The sequence below is a fragment of the Olea europaea genome, chromosome 15, assembly GCF_002742605.1.
Source record: "Olea europaea var. sylvestris chromosome 15, O_europaea_v1, whole genome shotgun sequence".
Taxonomy (NCBI): Eukaryota; Viridiplantae; Streptophyta; class Magnoliopsida; order Lamiales; family Oleaceae; genus Olea; species Olea europaea.
Window position 1 is genome coordinate 6315245 of NC_036251.1, and position 12664 is coordinate 6327908.

Genomic DNA, 12664 nt, shown 5'->3' on the forward strand with positions numbered 1-12664 from the left:
GGCGTAGCCGCGTAGGCCTTGTGGGGTCTGGCATTAAATTTCTTCGACAATCAAGATTCAGAAAATTGATCCTATAAAAGGGATTTTTGACACGCTTCATTATAGTTTTTTTTTTACAAGGTGTCCGGGCTTGCGTCCGACTAGATCCTTGTCCCTGAACCTCCGGCCCCTCAGCATCTCAGGGAGGTAAATCGCAGGATGTGCCCTTGTTGGCTCCCAGGTTCCCACAACTCATTTGGACTCCTTCCGCAAAGAGAGCTCTCCTCGCTGGGCGTTTGTTCAACCAAATGGCTTCCCCTCCATTTTAGCACCCAGTGTTAACTCCAGGAATCGAACTCTCCACCCTTGCTTCCAGCGTCCCAACGAAGTGATTGTTCCACCAACTCGGATGTGCCCTGAGGGCCGCTTCATTATAGTTAACATTATGTGTGTGTGTGTGTGTGTATAAATATAATCTTGACTGAAACAAAATTAATTGAGATTCTACCAACTAAACATCACAATCAATTGAACAAGCGCGTAAAATCTGAAAGCTACTAACGGAACACAAATCTAGGAAATCACAAAAACAAGTATAATAAGAAAAAATAGGCAAGAGAGAGAATAACGCGATAAAGCGACGCGGGGTGGCTGACTAGTTCGATAGCGAGAGGTGTGATATATACAAATATACCTGCGGAGTAAACAGAAGTACCGCGGAAAATTCGACACGGCGAAGCTCTCGTGGGAGAGAGAGGGTGGCGCGTTTAGGTGAATAAATAGTGACTTTGCTAAGTGAGTCTAGGTGGCATCCAAACCTTTCAAAAATAAGCAGTCAAGTCCCAAACCTTCTAATCTTAATATTTACATCCTAAAAATTTTAATAAACGTGCAAAATAGGGACCTCTATCGATTTCTTAAAAAAATCTGTGAATTGATCAAAAGTCAAATGTCTAACCTTGATTTAACCAATTTTAATGAGGGCAAAAGGGTTTCTTTACATTTTTTTCCCTTAAAACAATTAAAATAAGTAAACAATTGGTCAAAGTAAATTTAGACGTTTGATTTTTGATTAATTGACATGTTTTCGAAACAAAAATTGTTAAAAGTAATTTCGAAATACATTTATTAAGCTTGTGTTTGTCTGTCATTTTGTTTCTCATTTTTAGAAGAATTCTAACCATTATACAGTAAAGATGTAGGTGCGTCCATTCAAAACAAAATTACCTTTTTAACATTTATTTCAAAGTTAAAGAGGGGCATTTCAAGGAATTTCCATGTTGTTGAGTAAAAAAAGGGCTGTATATGGGGCCACTTACTATTTCAATGGGCAAAAACCTTCTAAAAATGTGGTGAAAATGGTACCAAACAAGAGCTAAATATTTGCGATGTAGGTGCTAAGATTAGAAGGTTCAAGACTTGATTGCATATTTTTTAAAAATTTGGAACCTCTACTATAAATTTCCCTAAAATGAAAAGCCAAAAAGAAGACTTGCAAAGTCTGTGTGTGTGTGTGTGTGTGTTGGGGAGGTCATTTGTGTAGTTGTGGGTGTGATGAGAAATTTTGACTTTCGTTATTGAATTTACGTCCAAATATTTTATTATATAAATGTATCATTGAAATGAGTATGATAAACAATGTAAGTAAATTAGAGGGAATCAAATAGGGGCTAAATAATTTGAAAGGGTCGTTTGTCTTTTGAAAGTTAAAAGTTGATTTTAATTTTAAAAAGCTTTTGAATTTGTTCAGATAATTTTTTAAAGTACTTTACATATTTAGAAGAATTTTTAGAAAAAATAAAAATATAGTTTGACGAAATTATAAGCAATTATAATTTTTGACAAATTTAGAATTCGAATATTTACTCGAAAAAGAAAATTTTAAGTATTTAAGCAATGGGTTGGTAGATAACTAATTGAAAATTTATCCTTATGATTATATGGCAATAATTCAATAAAAGGAGGATTATTTACTGCAAGTTCAATGAATAACGAAAATAGAATACCAGATGGTTAGGACATAGCAAGGTGTGGATTTTTATAAATCACATGCCTACCCTTTTTTTTTGTAACATTCATAGCGACATAATTATAAAAGCTTTGACGGAATTTTAGGAGTTATTGATTTTTCTAGTTGAAATGTTTGATCAATTTTTTTATAACTTTGGTTTAAATACTATGTCGGTTATTTGCCTAGTTCAAATATAAGTAATATCAAGTCGCGTGAATATTTTTTTAATTTTTTTTCGAGATTAGCATTTGTTTTGTATTTAATTACAATTTTTTAATTGGTAAGTGAAAGGTAGAGGATCGTAATCGCTATTGAATAATATTGAAGAAGAAAAATATTTTTTTAAATAATATCGAAAGAAAATTTTGTCTTTTTTATTTGTATCAATATATTAATAATGTCATACATGTTGGTTTCTTGTCTCACAAGTTTTGAGTTCTTTTGTTTTGACTACTAATTTCTATAGTGAAAACATAAATATAATTAATAAAAATTTAAAATACTTATTGACCATCTTAGACGTACGAACTACAACCGTGTTGAATTTCATAAGTAAAAATTGGGTGTTAGTAAATTTCAAAATTTAAATAACTAGATTCAGCCCCTGTTTAAACCACATTTTTACCTCATTAAAATGAAAAATATGACCGTTATCCATCACATCAAACCACCATTTTTGAATTTCTATCTCTAATGTGGGGCCCATAACGGCTCTATTTCTCATTCTCATTCTCATTATAATATGTCTCAAACAGGCTCTCAATTAAAATTAGATATTGTTCAAGCAAAATTAAAATTCATACTCTTCTCGGAGCCATTTGAAAACTTTATGTATTTGAAAATTTATTTGAGCTTGTTTCGCTTCTTTTATCGAATCAAGTTTAAATAAATTATTAATTTTTAACCAAGTATTATTAAAATAAATTGAAAATTTTGAATTAAAAGTGGATAGTTGTGAAAAATTTTATAGAGACAAAATTACAATTAGCCCTTGAATTTCAATCCAAGGTCTTTGGATACATGCATATAGTCATATAGAATAAGAGGTCAATTTTTCTAGATCCTATACGCGTTCTAACGAGTTTGACATTGTAAAAATTGAGTTCTTTATGAAATATTTTAAAAAAGAAGCAACGTAATAATATTTTAATAGAAGAGAGAGGACACATAATATTGTTCGACGTCCATCATTTTTAAAATTCATTTTTTTCTTTCTTTTCAACCACATATTTTTCAATAAAATAATATTAAACTCTAACTCAAAATTTTTATTTATTTTTTAATCACACATTCTCTATCAGTCTACTATTATAAAATGCATTCTTAGATTAATAATGAGGCTCAAATATGTACTCATTTTCAATCACATATTTTTTATTAAAATAATATTACACGTAAATAAAAAAAATTCTATTCTTTTTTAACTATACATTTTCCATCAATCTACTATTCCATAATACGTTTTTCAAAATTAAAAATACTCAAACACGTCCATAACCTTTTAAATTCATTGATTTGATAGCAAAAATATTTTTTTTATTTACTATTTTAATTTTTTATTTATTATGTTACTATCATCCAGGAAGTGAACATGCACTCACATCAGTTAATCACTTTCAATGTCCATCCAAAATTGCCTAGAAAAGAGGTTATTTTTAATGTAGAGGTTTTTTGGGCCCATTTATTTATTGTAAATTTACTTAATAGTGAATATTTTAAGCTCGGCCAAACATACATTACGCTTGAAGGGTACAGAGTAAAAGTACTAAGCAATTGCTTGGATTATTAAACACCAAAAACTATTGGGATATTTTCTAGGAAATAGTCTTGGGTTGGACATTGTCTCAATTTAGTCTGATTTCTTTTTGACTTCCTGTATTAATAAAGTTATTTGAATTAATATAAAAATAATGCTACTCATAATCGCTACCAACCTATAGTAGGCAGTATATATGGCGGTCCGTGCGGCAATAGAAGCCACGTATACTTGGAATTATTCATTTTCAATAAAAAAAAAAATTAAAGGCAAAAGGCTCATTTTTGAAGTCTAAGGGGCATTAATCTCATCTTTCTCCTTCCATTCAACCCAAACAGTCACGCCTAAGAGAATAACTCTAAAGGTCCGTTTGATTACAAAGATGGAATTGAATTGAATTGAAAACGAATTCCAGATAATTGAATTGCTTGGAAATTATTTTATTGGGACTTGTAAATTATTGTGTTTGATTGGTATAATTTTCCACGTGAAAAATGTTGAAATAAAATTATTTTTTAGTGTTCGTTTTGTTTTGTTTTACATGAAAATTGTCAATTAAAATGATAGAATTTACTGGTATTGGGGATAAAATTTGTTTCAATTGTCAACCAAAAAAAAAGTTAAGAAAAACATCTATTTTTTTTGTATTCGTTTGATTTTGTTTTATATGAAAATTGTTAGTTAAAGGGAAATATTTTTTTACAATAATTCTTAGAATTTATTTCCATTGCATAAAAAAAAATCGAAAAAAAATGCTACAGTAACCCAGAAAACGAATGATGAGAATTCGAATTCAAGAAAAAGCTAGAAATGCTCACGTGGCGGCCAAAGGTGGAAAACGAATTTCTTGAAAAAATTTGTCAATCAAACAAGCCAAAAGTAGAAGTTGAAATTTGTTTTCCATTTTCCCTAGAAAATAAATGGCTATCAAACATAGCCTAATATCTTTAAGTACCATGCAATTTTTATGTAGTTGGAGTAGGAGATTTCTTGAAGGTTAAAGGCGCGAAGTAAATCGTTAAACTTCAAGAAGAAGTCTATGGATATGTTAAACTCAAAGACATAAAAATAATAATAATAATTAATTCTTTTTTATTTGCCTGTGAACCTATGCTGTGTCAGTACTTCTCAAAAAAATGACGCGTTGACGGTGCTTTCTAATTTGCATTACGGTAAAATAATATCAAAACATGTTAGTAACATACAAGTCTCAAATTAGACTATACAAAATTTACTTATCAAAAAAATTCAAGATCCCAATTACTTTAAGCATGATTTCTGGATGAAGATGGATTCATACAAATGATGGAGTTGTGAATAGGACTAACACATGGAAGATTTGGTCTGGATGAAAGATTCAAAAGAAAGTTTGATTTAACTTTTATGCGTTTGACATCAAAATCAAAGTTAAAGATGGTAGTAAATTTGCATGCACAAAGTAAAGCTATAGAAAATCGAAATGACTTTTTTTCCCAGACAAATTTTATGGCAAAGAAGTTCATCTGCATTCTTCCAAGTCAATAAAATTTCGGATTAATCTACCGGTACATTCAAGGTGTACATATTGGATTACATCCTGTGAGGTGTAAAAATCAAGGCCATTGATTTAAATGAGTGTTGGAGAAATCAATGACAAAACTGATTGTTATATGTAGAATGTCATTCAGTATGTTAAACAGAATGTGAGTGTAGCAAAATTGCAAAATTTCCTTCATATTTGTTGCAGTATGGTATTATTTAAATGTTACAAACCCAATGGTGATTTTGCTAGTTGAACTTTTTTTTGAGCTCTTTGTTACTGACGTGTTCTTTCAATGTTTAAATACAATTAAAACATAGAATATGACAACCCCCCCCCCCCAAAGAATTTGAGGTAGAAGAATTTTTTGAGCAAGCATAAGATCTTTAGTTTAAGTCTCGTAATTTGAGCTTGTTCACTTTTGAAGTTGTCATCAAAATAATAGACTTCATCAATCATCTTAACGTTGAAAATTAATGCAAAAGAGAAGGAAAATTGAAAGAACAACAAAGGGAAGAATATAAAATAAACAACGAAGGCTTGAACACGAAATTAATTTCGTTGCCCTCAGACGTTATTTGCCTCCTTTCCAATGCTTTTTAAGGATTTTCGGCAAATAATTTCTAAGATTAAACAAGCCTTGATAAGAAGAACACCAAAAAGCAAAGGTGTTTGTTCACAATGAACAAGTAAAAAATGGAAGGATTATGTGATAAATTTTCTCAATATTGGAAGTATAATTTAGGGATAAATTTCAATGGAATTCAATATCTCTTTCTTGCACTTGAATCACCTATTTATAAGCCTTGGCAAGTTCAAAACAAGGATGAAAAGCCACCAATTTCAAATAAAAAAGATCAAAAAACTAATCCAACAGTTAGTTGTCAATAACTATGTGACCGCATGGGCTATAGCCACGGTCGCATTGTTGTCGCATGGTTATAGCTTCGCCAGCCCTCCCATTCTCGGGAGGGCCTCATGCGAACGCATGGGCTTAATCCATGCCGTCTCATGGTTAAGCCCCTCCTTTTTTTCCTTTGATTTTGAACAATAAATTTCCAACAATCCCTCACTTATTCAAAATCTATTTTAATCACATAATTAAATATCAACATTTATGCATAAGAATTAGATATCTTTCAATTTGAATCTATTCATAGTATAAATCTCATAAAGTATTATCGGAATTCCAGGTGGCTAGTGTGTCTTGAACCAATTATTCTTTATGACAATACCGATGAAATCACACACATAAGTGTTAAGCTTTTCACTAGTTCTTCTAACTCGTTTAGTGCTAATATGGTCTTGCACTAATCCTATTGCATTGAACTTTTAAAGAGAGAGAAACTCTAACTCTCTAATGAGGTGGCACCTCCTCGAAGTTTACATAGGTGAAGTTCTTTCAGTATCTTTGTTACTTTTACAGATACTTGTACTTCGTACTGAACTTCATTAAGAGTTTATTTTTACTCATCTCTCTCAACGGTAACAACCAAAACTATTTTTCAAAGATAGTATTAGATATATTTAATAGTGTTGAATCCATGTACTTATCGAATAATTTGTTGTTACCTCTTGAATCTATATATACACTAGTTTAGTATATTTTTGTGAGATTGCAGTTATTGGTGGATCTATTTGAGGAGTTTTAATCTCATTTTACTTGATGTTGATCTCACTAACTCTTTTATGAGAGGTTTCGTAAATGGATCAATTAAGTTCTCACTAGGCTTAACAAACGTAAGAGAAATTACTCCATGTTTGATTAATTTCCGTACATACTCGTGTCTTAGACTCATGTGTTTAAACTTTCCATTATATACTTCGTTATATGCTCGAGCTCGAGTGGCTTGACTATCACACAAGATAGGTATAGAAGAAATATCCTTTATATCTAAAAGTATTTCATATAATAAATCTATTAGCCACTCAACTTCTTTCCCAATTTTGGCCAATGCTACAAATTTCGATTCCATAGTTGAATGAGTAATACAAGTTTGTTTATTATACTTTCAAGAAACTGCACCTCTTTCAAGAGTGAATATCCAACCTGAAGTAGATTTATTCTCTCCTACTCTCGATATCCAACTTTCGTCAGTATATCCTTCCAAGATTTTAGGAAATTTTATAGATTGTAGCCCAAGATTTTTTATTTTCTTTAGGTAACCAAAAACCCTACCGATGGCCTTCCAATGTTTTGAGCTTGGATTGCTAGTAAATCTATTTAGTTTACTTACAGCAAATGTTATATCAAGTCTTGTACATTGTAATGCGTACATAAGACTTTCAATTGCACTTGCGTATTCTATTTATGCAATTCCTCTACCTTCATTTTTTATCAATTTAATATTTGAATCTATAGGAGTGTTAGCCTCCTTAATATTCAAATGTTTGAATTTGTTTATCACACTCTCAACATAGTGTGATTGGCTTAATGTAAAACCCCCACTATCATTTTTAACTTTGATACCAAGAATAGTATCAACTTCTCCAAGATCCTTCATTTTGAAATTAGAGGATAGAAACAATTTTGTTTCTTTGATCCCATCTATATTATTGCTAATGATTATCATATTATCAACATATAGACATACTAACGTGAATATATTTTCATTCATTTTCGTGTACCGAATTGTGATTAAATCCACTTGACATTATTTTAAAGTCAAATTTCTTATGCCACTTTTTAGAAGTTTGCTTTAGTCCATATAAGGATTTAATTAATTTACACACTTTATGTTCATTTTTCGGTAGAACGAACCCTTCTGGTTGTTCCATATAGACTTCTTCTTCGAGATCTCCATTTAGGAATGCCGTCTTGACGTCCATTTGATGAACATGTAGGTCATAAATGGATGCTAACGCAAACAAGATCCTAATCAAGGTTATCCTAGCTACGGGTGCATATGTGTCAAAATAATCAATTCATTCTCTTTGACGATATCATTTAGCTACTAATCTAGCCTTGTAGGTATTAAGAGATCCCTCGAAATTGTATTTCTTCCTAAACACTCACTTGCAACCAATAGCCTTAGATCCTGTGGGCAAGTCAACTATTTCCCAAGTGTTATTCGAAATGATAGAATCCATTTCGTTGTTTATAGCTTCTTTCTAGAACATGCAATTTCTAGATTGCACCGTTTCCTTATAAGTCTTAGGATCACTTTCCACTTGAAGAACACGGGGAATTGTTCTTACAACATCCTTTCTATCTCATTCTACTAAGTAAAAAGAAATAAGTTGGGGATCTATTTCATCTGATCCTAAGTTCTTTTCTTTTCTAGTTCTTTTACTTCTTTGAGGTTCAATTTCAACATCTTTAATGAATGTTTCTTCTAGTGAGCTTCTAAAGATTGAAATATCCTTATTATTATTTTCAGATTCCCTAGCCACCATTATATCCTCGAAGAATCCACGTATCTTGATTTTATTATAACATTTGTTTCTAGATTTAATAATCTATAGACTTTGCTGTTGAGAGCATATCCCACAAAAGCACATTTGATACCTCTATAACCTAACTTGGTTATCTTAGGATCCATATTCTTACAATAGGCAAGGCATCCCCACACTTTAAAATAACTAATATTTGGTTTTCTATTTTTTCAAATTTCATATAGAGAAATTTTATTCTTTTTCATAGGAATCCTATCTGTTATATGACAAGCACTAAGTAAGGCTTCACCCCATAGGTTAAAGGGTAATTCAGAATTTAACAACATTACATTTATCATTTCCAAAAGAGTTCTATTCTTTATTTCTGTTAATCCATTTTGTTCCAGTGTTATAGGAATAGAAGCTTGATGTATTATTCCATTTTGTTCACAAAACATGTTAAATTCATTAGAAAAATATTCTCCACCTCTATCACTTATTAAAATCTTTAATTTTCTTCCTAATTGATTTTCAACTTCAATCTTATAAGTCTTAGAAGCACTAAAGGTTTCATCCTCATGTTTTAATAAGTACACGTAGGTATATTTAGAACAATCATCAATAAAAGTAATAAAATATCTATTATCGCCTCTAGTTAACATTCCATTCAATTCACATATGTCGGAATGAACAAGTTCAAGTAATCTTGTTGTTCTTACTACGCTATGAAATGACTTCTTAATCATTTTTGATTTAACACATATTTCACATTTTTCAAAGTTGTCCATATCACATTGTATTAATCCACATTTAATCATTCTTTTCATAGTATTAACTCATATATGTGCTAATTTACAATGCCATAAATTAAATGAATCAGTAACATATGCAAAAGATTTAACTTTATTTGAGTTATCCTCAACAGTACATATTTTGACCATTCCTTCGGTGGAATAGCCATTTCCAACAAAGTGCCCATTATGGGTTAATATAAGTTTTCCAGATTTAAAAACAGATTTAATTCCAGATTTTTCCAATAGTACACCACTTGCTAAGTTTCTATTCATTTTCGATACATGCAAGACATTTGTCAAAGTGATCTTCTTTCCCGAAGAGAAAATGAGTTCCACATTTCCTTTGCCAATCTCCTTTGATCTTCCTTCATTTTTTCCCATTTGTATTTCTTGATTGTCTTCAATGTCATGATAAGTTTTGAAAAGAGACTTATCATAACATATATGGATTGTAGCACATGTATCGTACCACCAGCCCAAAACTTTGCCTTGGATTGCATTGATTTCGCTCACCGTGGCGATAATCTCATCAATGGAGTTCACTTATCCTTCATTCTTTTGTTGTTTCCTATGTCTACAATCCTTGGCACAGTGTCTCGATTTTTCATAAACATAGCAAGGTCCTTTGACTTTATTTTTGAACTTTCCTTGATCCTTTTTAGGACCAAGAAATTTTCTTTTCTTTTTAAATTTGTTGTAGTTATCCACATTGTTCACGGCATTAGCCTTTGAAGGGCTATCATAAGAATTTTCAATCTTATCTCTTTCTCTTGATTCTTCCTCAATACAAAGATATTTTTGTATATCTTTCAAAGAAAAATTTTCGAAATTGTGAAGAATCTTCTTCCTATATCCTTTCCAAGAACCAGGAAGTTTAACAATAATTGCTCCCACTTGAAAAGTTTCGGGAAGTTCGATTTTCACCGCTTTCAGTTTGTTTACAATTATTTGTAACTCACGTACTTGAGGCAATAATGGTATATTATCCAAAAATTTGAAATCAAAATACTTAGATATTAAGAACTTTTTGGTACCTTCTTCCTCGACTTTGTATTTGCTTTCTAGTGCATACCAGATTTCTTTTGCCAATGTATTGTTGGTGTAGAGATCATAGAGGCGATCAGATAATGCATTTAGGATATGGCCACGACATATCAATTCGTCCTCTTCCCGCTTCTTCCTTTCTACGCGAATTTATTCGATATCCTTGTCAGTTGCATCGAGAATGGGCTCCAGTTTTAGATCAAGCACGTAGAAGATTTCCAAGGACGTTAACAGAAATTTAAGTTTGTCTTGTCATCTTGTGAAATTTGCGCCATCGAATCTGTTCAAGCGTACCGGGTCTTGATTCATCATTTTGATAGTATCAAATGTAGATTTCGTCTCCATTGCAATAATAGTAATCAAATAATGTTTGAGATTGTTGAAAATTAATGCAGAAGGGAAGAAAAATTGAAAGAACAACAAAGTGAAGAATATAGAATAAACAACGAAGGTTTGAACACGAAATTAATCTCGCTGTTCTCAAACGTTATTTGCCTCCTTTCCAATGCTTTCTAAGGATTTTCGGCAAATAGTTTGTAGAATTAAACAAGCCTTGATAAGAAGAACGCCAAAAAGCAAAGGTGTTTCTTCACAATGAACAAGTGAAAAATGGAAGGATTATGTGATAAATTTTCTCAATATTGGAAGTATAATTTGGGGATCAATTTCAATGGAACTCAATATTTCTTTCTTACACTTGAATCACGTATTTATAGGCCTTGACAAATTTTTTACGAAATGATGCAAAACAATGATGAAAAACCACCAATTTCAAATAAAAAAGATCAAAAAACTAACCCAGCGGTTAGTTGTCAATAACCATGTGATCGCATGGTTATAGCTTTGTCAGCTCTCCCATTCTCGGGAGGGCCTCATGCAACCGCATGGTTAAGCCCTTTTTTTTTTTTTTTTTTTTTTGAACAATAAATTTCCAACACTTAGTATAATCAAATTTATTTTTTTTTTTTTCAAATATTGATCATGAAACCATAGTGAGAATTAAGAAATTTGACAAAACAGTTAAGAGTCATCGATAAATTTTCAAACTTACAAAAAGATTGCAAGAAGAAGATTAGATAGATGAAGAATGGATCTTACAACAAAATCTTCTGATATTACCATCAAACCTCTTCTTGCAATCGAAGACAAACTATCATCAGCAACTTAAATTTTTTAATGACCAGAACAAGGAGATTATGTGCTAAATAAACATGACAAGCAGCTAATTTGGGAAATTGGCAACTGACATTAAAACATCAGAATGTTTGGTTTGGTTAATTAAATTGATGCAGCCGCTATTTTCTATGGTGTAGTATTTACAGTATTTATATATTTATAATTATCTATCTGTTTAGCCTAAAAGTCTTATATATATATGCCTCTCAGATCCAGAATTTGACGAAAATTTAGATACTTTAGAATTTTTAGATAATTTATCTTTTAGAAAATTTAAGAACCGATTTCATATCAAGAAATAAAGTCTTGCTAATTAAATTTTAGTTAGTAAAATTAAAAAAAGTCTTATGCTCAATTAAATTATAGTACAAAAACTCTAAATGCTAACTAAATTCTAGTAAGAAAAAGTCTTATTTTAGTTATTACAAAGTCTAAATGCAACTTTGAGATTCTTACTATTTTTTATCTTTGTTCAGGATCTTTTATCAAGAAACTCCGACACTGAGTAATAGAAAACTCACTAATTAGCTTCTTGATCTGTAAAGAGGAATTAACTTTATTTCTATCTAGTGCGGATAATATGTGACTTTCTATAATAGTTCTACCAATTTCTCAATTTTTTAAACAAATATCAATAAATTTTTTAAAACTTTCGATCGAACAACAAAGCAAAGTAGATGATGTATAATTATCTAAAGGCATTTATTATTTTCAAACTCTTTTTTTCTATATTCTCATTTTAATCATACATTCACACATAAAATATTATGCATGTAAATTTCAATTTTTTTACTCTTTTAATTATACATAAATAAGACTACTTTTACACCCAAATGTGTACAGCTTGGTTGACATTTCCTATGTATTAAAAATCTAACCATTGATTGGAAAAAGTGTTTTTAAGATCAATATATTCAAATTTGCCAACATGCAGGAGTGTAAGCCAAAGTGTAAATCAAAGTATGTAGCATGGCTCATTATACATTCTTTTAAAAATCACTAATCAAACC